General features: G+C 29.0%; 1 non-coding gene across 1 annotated transcript; it reads left to right on the plus strand.

Moving 5' to 3' along the window:
- The first annotated feature begins 1,456 nt into the window (after positions 1-1,456).
- Positions 1,457-1,563, plus strand: LOC131181165 (small nucleolar RNA R71). The gene has a single exon (XR_009149793.1). It is a non-coding gene; the product is annotated as a small nucleolar RNA R71 (small nucleolar RNA).
- The last annotated feature ends 14,085 nt before the right edge of the window (positions 1,564-15,648 follow it).

Raw genomic sequence — 15,648 nt, forward strand, 5'->3', positions numbered from 1 at the left:
GAATGCCTTCCGGATATTTAATTGAACGGTCAGCCAGTGAAAGATACATGTTTGTGGGCTTCAACTCTCCCATATTCAACTTCTCATATATTGAAAGTGGCATTAGGCTGACACTAGCTCCAAGGTCACATAAGGCATTTGCCACACAATTATCACCAATATGACAAGGAATGGAAAACACACCCGGATCTTTGAGTTTGGGAGGTAACTTCTTCTGAATTATAGCACTGCATTGCTCTCCCAAGTTGATGGTGTCATAATCTTCTAGCCTTCTCTTGTTGGAAAGAATCTCCTTTAAAAATTTGGCATAACTTGGCATTTGAGATAGTGCCTCAGTGAATGGCACATTGATATACAACTTCTTTAGCACTTCAAGGAATTTGCCAAATTGTTTGTCTAGCTTGTGCTTAATGAATCTTTGAGGGTAGGGAAGGGTGGGCTTGTAAGGTTCAGGTGGGATGTATGGTTTCTCTCCCTCATCTTGCTCACTTTTGCTTTCTTCTTCTTTTTCATTTTTCTTGCTCTCAACTGAGTTTTCTTCTTTTGTGCTCTCTTTTTCTTCTCTCTTGTTTTCACTCTCTTGACCAACTTTTTTACCACTTCTCAAGGTCACCAACTTACATTGTTCATGAGGGTTTTGTGGTTGGCTAGGTAGTTTCCCATAGGAATTGCTTCCTGATGAGCTTGCTTGTTGCGCCAATTGAGTCTCCAACATGCGGTTGTGGACTTGTAATTGATCCATGGTTTGTCTCATGTGTTGCATTTCTTCCTCCAATTTGTTATTCATCTTGCTTTGTTCAGCAAAAAATTTCTCCATCATGCTCTCCAAGGTTGGCTTTGGTTCATGAGGTGGAAGGGATTGTTGTGCTCTTGCTTGATATCCAGGTGGTGGTTGCCTTGTGGGCTGAAATTGAGGCTGAAATTGAGGCTTGTTCTGCTGCATAAACTGCTGGTTATGAGCATAATTTGAGCTTTGGCCTTGTTGAGCAAAAGTTGCTTGTGGTCTCCATGTTGAGTTGTTCATATTAGAATAAGAATTTCCCATAGGTTTTTGTTGATAACCTCCTGCATAAGCAGCTTGCTCTTGCAAATAATCATCACCATAAGAAGAGTAATCAACTCCACAACTTTGAGTTCCATTTGTGAAGGCAACTTGTTGCATAGTTGTAGGAGTTGAGGTTGTTGCCTTTGTGCAAAAATCACTAAGAAGCTGAGTCAACTGATCAAATTTTGCATTCATGTAGTTAACTGAGTCAAGTTCATATATCCGACTTTCTTTGGCTCAAGTGCTCTAGGATTTCCCCATAAATGGGTATTATGAGCAATCTTCTCTAATAGATCATAGCATTCTTCACTTGTCATTCTCATGAAATCTCCTCCTGCTTGTGAATCAATTGTGTTTCTTATGGCTGGAGTAACTCTGGTGTAGAAATTCTGAACAATCATCCATTTGGGTATTTCATGATGAGGACATTGCCTTTCAAGCTCCTTAAATCTCATCCAAGATTCATACAAAGTTTCATCATCTCTTGGTTTAAAAGCTACCATCAAATTCCTCAAATGAGTAGTTTTCCCAGGTGGGAAAAATTGAGATAGAAAAGCTTGAGATAACTGCTCCCAAGTAGCTATAATAGCTTGTGGGAGTGAGTCATACCACTCCAATCTTTGAATCCAAGAGAAAATGGAAATAATGTGAGTAGAATAACTTCATCGAAACTCAGGTTGTCTTTGAGTACCACATATCATCGAAAATTTCTTCAAAAGAGAATGAGGATTTTCAAGTGGGCTACATCCAAATTGTGAATTCTGAACCATTTGAATAAGACCAGTTTTTAATTCACATTGATTAGCTCCAATAATAGTCATTATCTCTCACATCAGTACATCTAGGAAAAGCATAGTCTAACATGGATCTTCTTTGAGGATCATTTTGATTAACCACAGCATTTTGCCCGTTTTGCTCATTTGCTCCATTGTTTCCACCAATAGCTCTATTTTGATTCTCCATATTTTCTATTGTCTCCTCTTGCTCAAATATTTGTTGTTCTTCTTTTTCTGCTTCTTTTCTTCTCTTGTACTCCTTTTTGTTGGCTCGACAGAATTTTTCAATTTCTGGGTTGAACAACAATTCAGTATCACTTGTGCTTTTCGATCGTCTCATAAACAAGAAAAGTACCTGAAAAACACAAGGAACAATAGTGAAAATAAAAGAAAATAAAAATTCTAATTAGCTTAAAACAATTAAAATCCAACTTAAAAACAAACAATTCCCCGGCAACGGCGCCAAAAACTTGATACGGTGTCCGCAAGTGCACGGGTCACAGTAGTATAGTTTTAAAAATTGATATCGATCCCACAGGGAATTGTGCTTAAATTGGAAATAAAAGTATAAGCAAATTAGAATGACAAAAATTAAAAGATATTAAAAATAAAATCTAAAAATTAAAATTAAGACAAAAATTAAAGATGTAAAATGAAATTTGGAATTAAAATTGGTATTTGAGGAATTAAAACTAGATCAATCAATTAACTAAAATTAATTAAACTAGATTACCCAAAAATTAATTTGAAATATCTATTTATGAAATTGAGAGAAATTAAATCTAAATTAAATCTAAATAAAAATAAAGTGATTATAGAAATTGGATTTAAATTGGATTTAAATTTAAATTGCTATTTATGAGGTTTGGAGGATTTATATCTAATTTCAATGAAAAATAAATTGATTCTAGAGATTGGATTTTCAATATTGATTGCATGTGGTTTTTACCTAATTTAGCCAAACACATGAGAATTGCAATTTTGAGAAATCAATTCTTAAATTTTTGAAACCTTTTTCAAGCATCTCAAAATTGGTTTTCATAAAATCAAACCCTGTTTTCACGGTATTTCAAATCTAACAAAACCCAATTAATGCTCTAATTGATTTTGGAAAGTTCCCCTTAATCTTCTTAGCTTATTTCTAACACCAAGAAAATAAAGTTTATTGCAAGATTATCCATCCCCAATATTCACTTTTCAGTCCATCTATTAAGGATTAAAACTTAACTTAATGAGGGCCCATTCATCAAGCAAGGAAATAAGCACACAAGCAATAAATCAAAATATAACAATCTTCATTTAAATGGCTAAATCAGTTCAAAACCACAAAACAAATCAATATTTACAAACCCATCTCTAGAATCTCAATCAACTACTCACAAATCATTGTTTAAAGACAAACCCAAATGAAGAAATGAAGAAATAATGGAAATGTAAGCTAAAAGGGGTAGAAAAACCCAGCAAATTTGCAGCAGGATCTCTGCAGAAAAGTGCAGAAACTTGATCCTTGCTGCTGCTGGAAGAAGATGCAGAAGATGCTCCTCCCTTTCCCTCTTTCTATCTTTCTAAAAATGCCTCCCTTGCTCTCTTTCTATCTTTCTAAAAATGCCTCCCTTGCTCTCTATGCTCTCTATATCCCAAGAAAGTGATAAAATGGGTCTTTATATAGGCTAAGGGATTGTTCTAGAATGGGTAAAAGGGGGAAGGATCTAGAGAAAGTGAGGTAAAAAGCTGGAGTAACGGAAATGCCACGTCAATTATTTTCCAGTAAAAACGACATAAGCCGAGTCAGTTGTGTCGCGGGTTGTGTCGCTCTCGGCCATTTTTTTTTTTTTTCAACTTCAAAATTTTTGCAATTCGATTTTAATCTCCTTCAAATGGCTACTCTGATCAAAATACATCAAATTTCTCCAGATTTAACCTACAAAACAAATAAATTCCAAAAATTAAACTAAGAGATGTGAAAATTGTAAAATTGACTAAATATATATTAATATCTAAAATAATAGCTATGAATAAGGGTAAATTATGTGCAAAAATTACTCCTAAATGATGATATAAAATGCATGCATCAGTTGTTAACTATTAAATATTAGCTATTAGTGGTTAGCGGTTTATATAGTGATTTAAAGCAGAAGTGTCCAGTAAAAACAATTGTTGGATTAGCTATTAAAAGTTAAAATAGTGGTGAAGAGAAATTAGAGATCCAGCATATGGATTCAAATGCATAGATTCTAACCCATATTTATGCAATCATAAGATCTATACCATATTTGTTTTATTAGTCTACTATGTAATCACGTGTTTATGATGAACTACATAGGTGAATTCATAGTCTAGATTTATACCTTATTTACAGAAATAAATTACTCTATAACTTGTTTAAAATGAAGCCTTCAAAGATTAAGAATCAAGTCAAACTTGCACACACACGAATGCATACTTATTTATACTTTTCTTTATGTGTTTTTTCCTTATCTCCTTAATGAAGACAAAAACTTAGTTATTTATAAATCATTATACTTTTTGGCCAAACAATTGCATCTCTTTTATGTAATTACATTTTTTGGGCAATGTATAGGACTTTTGGATTTTTACACCTTTTGGTTATGTACATGACTTTTCATATGGCTGTTCTTAGTTCTGGTTTTAAGTCTAATAAATTTGGATAGACTCACATGGGTGACCTAAACCATATTTCTAACAAGTGGTATCGTCTTGTTTACCCTAGTCAACATGCTTCCTCAATCTCTAAATGCTAGGAGGGATAACTTTTCGTAAACTATTCCCTTAATCTCTAAATACTAGTATAAATACTATGCCATCAAATAATATAAATAAGAGAGATAGTGCTCTGACTAGTGTTAAATCATTAAACACTACTTTAAAAACTATTGCTAAACAGGACTTAAAGATCAGGAAAAACTTAATAATGGACATTGAACTAAACCCAGCCATCATGCTTTATGCTTAATAATTAATTTAAATCTTTTGTTAGTCATGTGGTAAGGCGATATCACGTGCCAATTTTCCCACACCTGTCTATGTTCTCTGTTTGGTCAAAGGCACACTATTCATGCTATAGCCAGGGAATTTGCGCAAACCCACTTAACAACCGACTTAATCGTTTGACCTGATACATAAAACTATGACCTATACAATCAGAGTAATTTTTTAATTTTATATATTTTTTATGTTAATTCAATTGATGTAACTCAAAATATTCTAATAATAATATCATATACCAGAGACTTAATTTAAAAATGTCAGGATGCTAAGATAGTCGCAAATGAAGTGATTGTGTAATTTGAATCATTAATTGATATGAATATTACGTATTTTTACGTGAAATTCACATTAATATGGAAACCAAGGGTATATGCAATCAAGTGTATCATTTAACTTGTCCTAGGTTTGCATTAAAACAAAAATTAAATAAAAAAAAAAGAAAAAGAGAAAATATGGGCAAGAAAATCTTTTTATTATTTTTAAGAATAATAAAAAGAAGTGTGTTTTTAGTAATACAAAAGTTATAACCCACGCAATACGGCTGGTATAATTTTTTATTATGAAAATTTTTATAATTTTGTAAATAAATAAATATATAATTATTATTTATAAGTTATTATAAAATTAGTTAACTATTTTCATTTCCCACACATAAAATACATCCATACAAAGAGAAGCTCACTGTGGAAGAAATTGTGAGTGGAGAAGCAGAGAGGATTTATTGATGAAAATGTTGTTACGCATGTTAAACTTGTCCCCATTTATTGTATCTCTAATAGGTTTGATTCGATTGAGGGTTCTCTAAGAAGATTTTTTTTTTAATCTTTATTTTTCTCTTTTTCTCTAGAAAATGGCCGGTGATTGAATTGGCTCTTAAAGGTCTCGTTGAGCAACAATGTGAGAGACTGTGATATTTAATGAGCTTAAACAATGAGGTGTCATCCTTTTTTTAATATTTTATTCATTAAGATAATTTGCTTAATCCTAAAAAAGAAAATTTACTTAAAAATAAATATTAATATATTAAAAATTAAAAATATGACTCCGATAATCAATATTATATACTTTTAAACATTTAAAAATAAGAAAGTATCCATCAAAAATTTTTTTATGATATTACTCATTAATTATCATTTAATATTTTAATTTTAAATAGAAATTATTTATACATAAAAACGTTAAATGAGTTTAAAAATTAATATTTTAGTTATAATTTAAACATATCATTTTTAAAAAATTTATTTCATTATTATCAAATCAAAATTTATTTACAGCTTTTTATTTTTTGAATTATTCAACACACGTTTTGGTTGTTAAATTTTATAAAAATACATATCTTATCCTTATAAGAGATTTTATGTTTTGGTTTTAAAGAAAAGCTTTTATAACATTTTTAAAAGCTAAAAATCTGCTGCTATAATTTTTATTAAATAGAAGGTTAAAAAATGAAACTTTCCCCTATCTCTCTCCCTTTTTTTTATTTATGAAATTTATTTATGAAAATAGATAAAATTTTATTTATTTAAAATTAAAAATATCCTTTTACCCATTTCTTTCTCGTCCTACGTTATCCAATAACACGTCTATATACACCATCCACTCACTTGTCTCCCTCTAAATAATATTCATATCTCTCTCTCCCCACCCTTTATGATCCAATAATATATAGACATTCAACCACATGTTTTATTATTATTATTATTATTATTATTATTATTATTTGCTAGAATGATGAACATTGTTATTATTGACAATTTTTGCATGAAATTTTAATTTTTAAATAAATAAAAAAATGAGAGGAGAAAGGGAAAAATTATTTTTTTATTATACCAACATAAATATTCATTTTTACAATTTTATTAGGTAATTAAATATTAAATTTTCATCAAGTTAGATCAAAATTAATCAATTGACTATAAATGAAATAAACTTATAGCATTGGCTATAATTGATATAAGTAAAAAAGTTTTAAATTTTTTTAATCATTAAAGTTATACCACGTTAGCAATGACATAATAATAATAATAATAATAATAATAATAATAATAATAATAATTTACCACGTCAGCAATAACATATTAAAAATAATATTTTTGCCATATCAGCCACTACATAAGCACTCCAAAATCCCCAATTTTGACCGGACCATAATAAATGCTACACTTTCAAATTAGGCAAAAATTGATAAAAAAAAGTTTTGGCTATAATTACAAAAACGCATAAAGTTTTGGATTTTTTTTTTAATATTAGGCATTTAAAAAATTATTAGGATAATATAATTTTTTGCTTAGTCAAAATATAGTTTTAAAATATATAGATAAGCCATTACTTTTGACTTTTGACTTATTTTAAGTAGTTTTAACTTATAAGCCAAACCAAATACTAATCTACTTATAATTTTCTACTATAAGTAGATTTAATCGACTTATAAACCAAACCAAATACCATTTTAATTGCAACTTTATAAATAGACAATGAAGCATCTCTTTCTCTTATTAAAACTCAAATTTCTAACATATCCAGTGGGTTGGGATAGACATAAGGAAAGGGAATTGACGAGAAACTAATTTTCAATGAAAATAAGGTGAAAGAGAAATGTGGAAAAAGGAAACAAAATTATTATAATTTGTCCTATGGGTTGGGCAAGAAATAATACCATGATTATGTCACAATTGAATTTTATTTGTTGGACCAACACTAGGAGTTGGGCTGGCATAAGTCTTCGAAAGCCATCATAAGTCTCACTATTCTTAAACAATGAGGTGTCTTCCTTTTTTTAATATTTTATTCATTAAGATAATTTGTTTAATCCTAATAAAGAAAATTTACTTAAAAATAAATACTAATATATTAATTAAAAATTAAAATATAACTCCGATAATCATTTTCATACACTTTTAAATATTTAAAAATAAAAAAGTATCCATCAAAGATTTTTTTTTATGGTATAACTCATTAATTATTATTTAATATTTTAATTTTAAATAGAAATTATTTTATATATAAAAACATTAAATGAGTTTAAAAATTAAGTTTTATTTATTTATTATTAATTGTATTTTAGTTATAATTTAAACATATCATTTTTAAAAAATTTATTTCCTTATTATCAAGTCAAAATTTATTTACGGCTCTTTATTTTTTGAATTATTCAATACACGTTTTGGTTGTTAAATTTTATAAAAATACATATCTTAACCTTATAAGAGATTTTTTTTTTTGATTTTAAAGAAAAGCTTTTATAACATTTTTAAAAGCTAAAAATCTGCTGCTATAATTTTTATTAAATAGAAGCTAAAAGAAATGAAATCCAAAATGGTAAAAAGCAACACAACATTAAGCCCTGAGGAAGTTGTAACAATCAACATCGAAATTTTAAAAACAGATTAAATAAAACAGAAATTCCATCCATTTCGTAAACCCACAATTTAATTATTTTTCTTTATTTTTCTCCCTCTGAAACTCAAATTTCTAACTTGTTCAGCGGGTTGGGCAAACCGGACAAGAGGGGAAAGAATTGCAAAGGAACTAATTTTCAATGAAAATAATATGAAAGAGAAATATGGAAAAAGAAAATAAAATTATTATAATTTATTGTTAAATTCGGAGAGAGTGTCGGTCAAATTATAATTAATTCATTTTAATTCGGGTTTATATAAGTGATTAGATTACTTTACACATCAAAATTATTAGTCAAGTCAATGTTATAATCTAACCAGTTATATTTACCATTTTACGTTTATACTTTCCCGATGTGGGATTTATAATCCCAACACTCCCCCCTCAAGTGCAACCATATGGTTGTCACTTGAAAATTAGTTTATATTTTTAACCCAATACGAGCCCAATCATACAGCCTTATGGGCGGTTGAAATCTACAACTCAGTTCGGTCTCTGATACCATATTAAATTCGAAGAGAGTGTCGGTCAAATTACAATTTAATTTATTTTAATTCGGGCTTATATAAGTGATTGCTTTACACATCAAAATAACTAATCAAGTCAATGTTGCAAACTAACCACTTATATATTGCCCTTTTACTTCATATTGTTTCGATGTGGGATTCTAACACTTATTATTTGGGATGGACAAGAAATAATACCGTAATTGACTTTATAATTGGTCCAGAATTTGGATAATTCCTTTGAATTGCTTAAAATTTGTTGAAGCTTAAGAGTATGATTTTAAAGAATAATATTAATTTTTTTCAACTTAAAAGTTAATGATAAATCGCATAAAATTAATATTCACACCCTAAATCAATTCTAAGTAAAAAATAAAACTTTAATGGCCTTTTTTTTATGATCAAAACTTTAGTGGTAATTGATAATAAGTTGCTTCATATTGATAGCCACCTGATGAACAGAGCTTATGGTTTAAAGAAATATTAAATGACGCAACTTTGTAGATAATGATATATTGCATAAATCTAATATTCAAACGTTATATAATGCTCATGTAAAAATTAAAAAAAAAAATCATTATGTGATAAAAATTAATTATTGTTAGTCAAAATTAATTATTGCTCGTTAAAATAGTAAAATAATTTTTTTATAGTAATTAAAAGAGAATAATTATTATTTTTATTGAGAAAATTGGAATTTAATGCATAATTTTAAACAAAATTTGATTATGCATCTTGATTTGCTAGAAATTTAATATTACATATTTATTCATTCCTTACAAGAAATCTTCGGAATAAATGAAATTTAAAAACGAGTTAATTCTGTTTATAATTTGAAGTAGCTCTAAAGCAAAATATAATCAGACATTAGAAACGAATTTAAAATGTTTAGATTGGAAACTGATAAATATTGAAATTTTGAAACGGATTAAATATCCTTTCTGATTTACAAATGGAAATTCTGTCCATTTATAAATCCACAACTTTATTATTTTTCTTTATAATATTTAACTAGTCATTTTGTTTACATATTACATAAATTATTCATTATTTTATTTTAGTAATATTAATTAATATATTTTTATTTTTTATTTTTTATATTATTATAATTATATTATAAAATTATGTTAATGATAAAATTTTTAATTAATCACAATTTTATTCAGGTGATAATAAATTTTTTAATGCTTGAAATTATAAACATAAGAATTTTAAAATTTTTTAAATGATGTTGTAAAAAAGAAAAAAAATATATATATATATATTAGTATGAGATAAGAATTTGAGAGTTGAAATTTGAAAAAATCTAAAAATTAGATGTTTAATATAATAAGTTAATTTTTTTTATATAAAAGAATACAAAAATAAAAATAATGAGGAGGTTGTTCTACATGGTGATTTTTAAGCACTTTAATAGCTTAGATGGCATATTCTTGTAAATAAATTTTGAAGCTTCAGCTTTAATATAAAGTGATTAATTGATTGCAACTTTATAAACAGACAACAAAGCATCTCTTTCTTTCAGTGAAACTCAAATTTCTAACACGTCAAGTGGGTGAGGATGGGCACAAGGAAAGGGAATTGCCAAGAGACAAATTTTCAATGAAAATAAGGTGAAGGGAAAATGTGGAAAAAGGAAACAAAATTATTATATCTTGTCCTATGGGTTGAGCAAGAAATAATGCCATGATTATGTAACAATCCAATTTTAAGGGCTGGACTAACACTAGAAATTGGATTAGTATAAACCTTCGAAACTTATAATAAGTCTTATTATTCTTAAACTCGTAACTGAATCAAAACTCAAAATTCAAAATACAGAAATGAAAATATTATAAAATGTTATAACTCAATTATAAAATAATTTAGAGAGCTCAATTCAACCCAATATATAACAAATCATTATGTGGTAAAATTAATTATTATTAATCAAATATTAAAATAATTGTTTTTATAGTAATTAAAAGAGGATAATAATTACCTTTATTGAGGAAATTGGAATTTAATGCATAATTTTTAAATAAAATTTGATTATTCATCTTGATTTGCAATTGCCAAAAATTTAATATAACATTTTTATTAATTCATAACAAGAAATCTTCGAAATAGAAATGAAATATAATTAAAAACGGGTTAATTCCATTTGTAATTTGAAACAACTCTCAAACAATATATAATCAAGGACACTAAAAACATATTAGAAATTAAAGGTTTAGAAACGAATATTCAAAATGGATACGATTATGTTTCTAATAAAGTTCAAAAAATTGATGCTAAATTTTTGCATGGAATTACAAATAGATAAATATTATCGAAATTTTGAAATGGATTAAATATTATTTATAATTTGTAAACAGAAACTCATTTATAAATTTACAACTTAATTATTTTTCTTTATAATATTTGATTGCAACTTTATAAGCGTCTCTCTCTCTCTCTCATAAAAACTCAAATTTCTAACTCATTGTTGGGATAGACACAATGTAAGGAATATTACCATGGTTAACATTATAATTGGTCTGAAATTTGAGTAATCTCTTTGGATTTCTTAAAATTTGTTGAAGCTTAAGAGTATGTTTTGAAAGAATAATGTTAATTTTTTTTTAAATTTAAAGTTAATGATAAATTGCACAAAATTAATATTTGTGGAATTATTTATGGCCAATTAACTGACCTGGGTTCATGTACCCTGTGCCAACAGGGGCTCAATTCAGGACAATGATTGCAGGTCACTTTTTGAGATTCCTAAATTCATAATTTGAGGATAGTTCCTAAAACAAAGTTGTATCCCTATTTCTTAGGTTTCTGGAAAGATATGGCTAATCTCAATTGGAATTTTCTAGCGAAAGTTATGACTAAAAGACTGTTTTGGGGTCAAGTGAAGTTTGGTCAGAGTACAGGTTTTGATGCAGTGACTTATTCTAACTGTTTGACCTAGTTCTCTTGTTTTCTGGGTTTTGGTCAAAACACCAATTTTGTAGGTCTGTGTCTTGTGGACATTTTGCCACTAGTTTCATTACATTTGAGTTCTTGTAGACCAAGTTATGGTCATTTTGCCAAAACTGGTCGGATGAGGTTAGGTCCAGTAATTTCTGGGTAACCTAATTCCAATTAACTCTAATTCTAATCACCCAATTTACACAAACTCAACTCTTTTACACTTCTTATCATATCAACTATTCAAACATCCTTATGGAACCATTTTTCATCATTTAAAAATAGCAAACCTCACAAGATTCATGGCTGCCAAAATTAGGATTCTTCAATTCCTTTTTATTTGTTTTCATTTTCATGGAATACTCACTCATCTCATCATTCTTACAAGATTTAAAGAAGAGAGAGGGTGGTATTTTTACACTTACCTTGTGACCCAACTTGCAAACTTCAATTTCTCTTCTTCAAATGGGTATCTAAAGCTTCCTTATGGAGTGGGGAGAATTATTTGTGAAGAGAGCTATGGGTTTTGATGGGTAAATGAAGAGGAAATCAAGCTTTAAGCTTGATAACAATGGTGGGGAGGGAGAGACCAAGGGAGACAGCAAGGAGAGAGAGAGAAGAGGAAGAAGAAGATGATTGGTGGGGTTTTGTCTCTTGTGGGTATTTATATATATACATTTATGTGTACTTAATTTTTTTTTTTTTTAATTTCATAAGCCTTTTTTCTTTTCTTTTCTTTTCTCATTTTCCAATTCATTTCATAAATTTTTAATTTATGTTAATTATTTATTCTCTCAATTTTTAATTTGATATTTAGGTCAAAATTCACCTCTGGGGGGTGAAATGACCAAAATGCCCTTCGGGGTGCATATCGAGTTATTTTTATTATTTTTGTATCAATTAATAAATTCTCTAAATTTTATTTTATTTTCTCTAACTTTTCTTTAACATTTTTAATGTCATTTTTTTTTTACCTAAATAAACCTTAAAATTGGGTCCCAAAATTATTGCGGACGATGAGACCTTCCTTTATTAACTGAGAGTCCTCATTAATGAAGGAAACTCTCTAGGTTTTAACTAGCCCATTCCTTTTGAATTAGAGTCCTAATTAAAAGGAATGAAAATCTATACCCATATCAGTTCATACATATTCACTACATACACCACACCCTCAATTATTTGAATGCCAATGAGGATGTGAATGATGAGTGAGCCGAGAGTCCTCCTCACTCATTATGAATCTTTAGGAACCAAATAATACCTCTTTGGAATTAGAGTCCTAATTCGGGGAGGGAGGAATTTAATAAGTGCATAATAAATTAAACAAACTCAAACTCAACTCACTTTGGAGTCATCTCATTTACCTATGTTTATGGGAAATCCAAAATAATGAAAAATCATATATTCCTTTATTAAGTCAAAGGAACCAACATGGCAATTTTAACCCCAAAATTATCGGCTTTAAATTATAAAAAGCACATCATTGAATCTACTTGCCCTCATTGAGGAACGATGTGAGATGCCTTACACCTTCCCCATACGTATACGGACCCTGAACCTAGAACCTCTGTTCTAAAAGTGACATTAAAAAAACAATTCAAAATAAAAATGGTTTTCTTTAATTTTCCTCAAAATTAAAGTGGTGACTCCTCATTTTTCTACTTCGGTGAGAATTGTAAAACGCTTGTGACACCTCATAAAACTCATGATCTGCCACCTCTTCTAGAGGTGGAAGTGGATTTGCAGGATCCCTACAAGTTTGACTAACATCAGTTAATCTAATTCTGCAAGCACCATAGCCATGATTGACACCACGACCTCTACTATGAACTACCTTGGGCGGCATTGTCCTATAAAATAAAGATAAGGAACAGAATATCAAGGTATATAATTAACAATACTAACACTAGAAGTAGAAGGACCTACAGAACCTATAAATCTATGCTCTGAAATCACAAAATGTCACATCTGTCCCCAACCTATGAGACTGATATAACCTATAAAACTGATAGAGTTTCCCCTAAGTTTATAACTAAAAGAACATGTCAAACCTGTTAATGGCTCCATGCCAATCAGACATTTCTAAATACACAAATATATATATTTCCTCTTTGTGAGGATCAAAAGAAAATGTTTATAAACCAAAGCTTCTAGCTAATTATACATATGTACAGTAATCCAATACAAAATAAATTATGAAAGAACATACTAGCCCAACCTCCACAGAACTCTACAACTAGTGAAGTGGAAGAGAGGACAATACTAAAGGCTAGGCTGCTAGTATTGGAGTTAGCAAAAAGGATTTGAAATATTAAAAATTGAGAGGTGAGTACAAATACCCAATGAATAAATAAATAAATAACAGAGGGAAAAAAAAAGGTTTTAGTACTTAAAAGTACCATTATATGATACTAGTGTGAGTCAGCTGAATAAATTCCAACGTTTTGAAGCCACATAATTAAATTAAAATAAATTCATTCTGTAAAATTATTGTTGAAATAAAGTTGCTGGAATATCATGAAATCTGTAATATCCTCATACACTTGCAATATTATTCCTGTAGATAATGTTGGCATCTAAGGAGCATAAAATAAACTCTGGCGGCTAGAGAGCAATGCTGGTATCTTAGGCTCTATGATGACTCTATTGGCCTAAGAGCAATGGTCATACACATGTGCAAAGCTACTCCCAAAGAGCGACCACATAATATACGCCCCAAAGGCTATGTGTATATCAAGCACTGTCCCAAAGATAGTATAAATATAAGTTGAGCTGAAAATAAGCCACTTGTCATCAATGTGCTATCTATTCAGTGCATATATTAAGTATATTCAGCTATTTATTAAGCTACATTGTAGATCTCATTCTATTGAATAATAAAGCATTAATTACCATTCTCTGTTCGCAGTTACATAATTAGAAATAATATAAATAATTTACATTTAATAAATTATCAGTGTCATATATTTATTCACTCACTTATACTGAAGACAGACTGAAGCCTAGACCACTAGAGCACCCTTAATATCTACTATAAGAGTTGAATCCTCTCCTAAAGTTAAGGAAAAATAGAAGTGCATCTAAGAAGGAAATTTAAAGTCCAAAATGAGAATAGTGAGATGTAAAATGCATGATTTATGTACAAAATTTTAAAAGAAATCCGGTAGCACTTCGACATAAAACCTAACGTTCCCCAAAATTCCAACAGCTCAATAAGCTCTCAACAATTCACAACGCATCACAAATAAATCTAAAATGTCCATCTAGGACCTACACAAAATAATGTAATAAATTTCATATTTTCTCCGTTTATTTCTCCTCCTCCATTCAACATATTTTTCTGCTCCTTAAACATTTCATGCTAAAATTCCTTCCATTTATTAAATCAAAATTCTTGCTAATTTAATCATAATTAATCTCTATTAACAGCTCCAAAACCTACCACCTCATACTTTAATTCTCTTCATTCTCAACCTAATATTTAAGACATAAAATAAATTCAATCCTCTCCACATACATCAACTCTTAATTTCACATATTAAAGAACACATACTTAACAAGGTAGAAATTTTATATTTTTTTATTAACCCATATAAACCTATTACTTCAAAATAAAACTTTTTTCACTAATCTAATATAAAACTTGTGTCCCTCTTATTCCTATGGCATAGAAAATCAACATAAAACAAAGGAATATCAAATTAAACTTTAATAATTAAGAAGAAAGGAAGGAAGGACTCAGCACTTTGAAAGAAATTACTAGCTTTTGCAGGGGGAAATGGATTTTAGATTTATGTTTTGGTCAAAATTAGAGGTTTAACTAATGCTTGTGTGGGTCTATATGTTGATTTAATGAAAGGGAGGTGAATGGAGGGAGGAAGAAGAAATTGGGTATGCATTGAAAGGAGGAAAAATGAAATTTTTCTTATGAAATTTTGGGTAGTTCTTTCCCTGTTTCTGCTCAATGAAGAAAACG

The sequence above is a fragment of the Hevea brasiliensis genome, chromosome 6, assembly GCF_030052815.1.
Source record: "Hevea brasiliensis isolate MT/VB/25A 57/8 chromosome 6, ASM3005281v1, whole genome shotgun sequence".
NCBI lineage: Eukaryota > Viridiplantae > Streptophyta > Magnoliopsida > Malpighiales > Euphorbiaceae > Hevea > Hevea brasiliensis.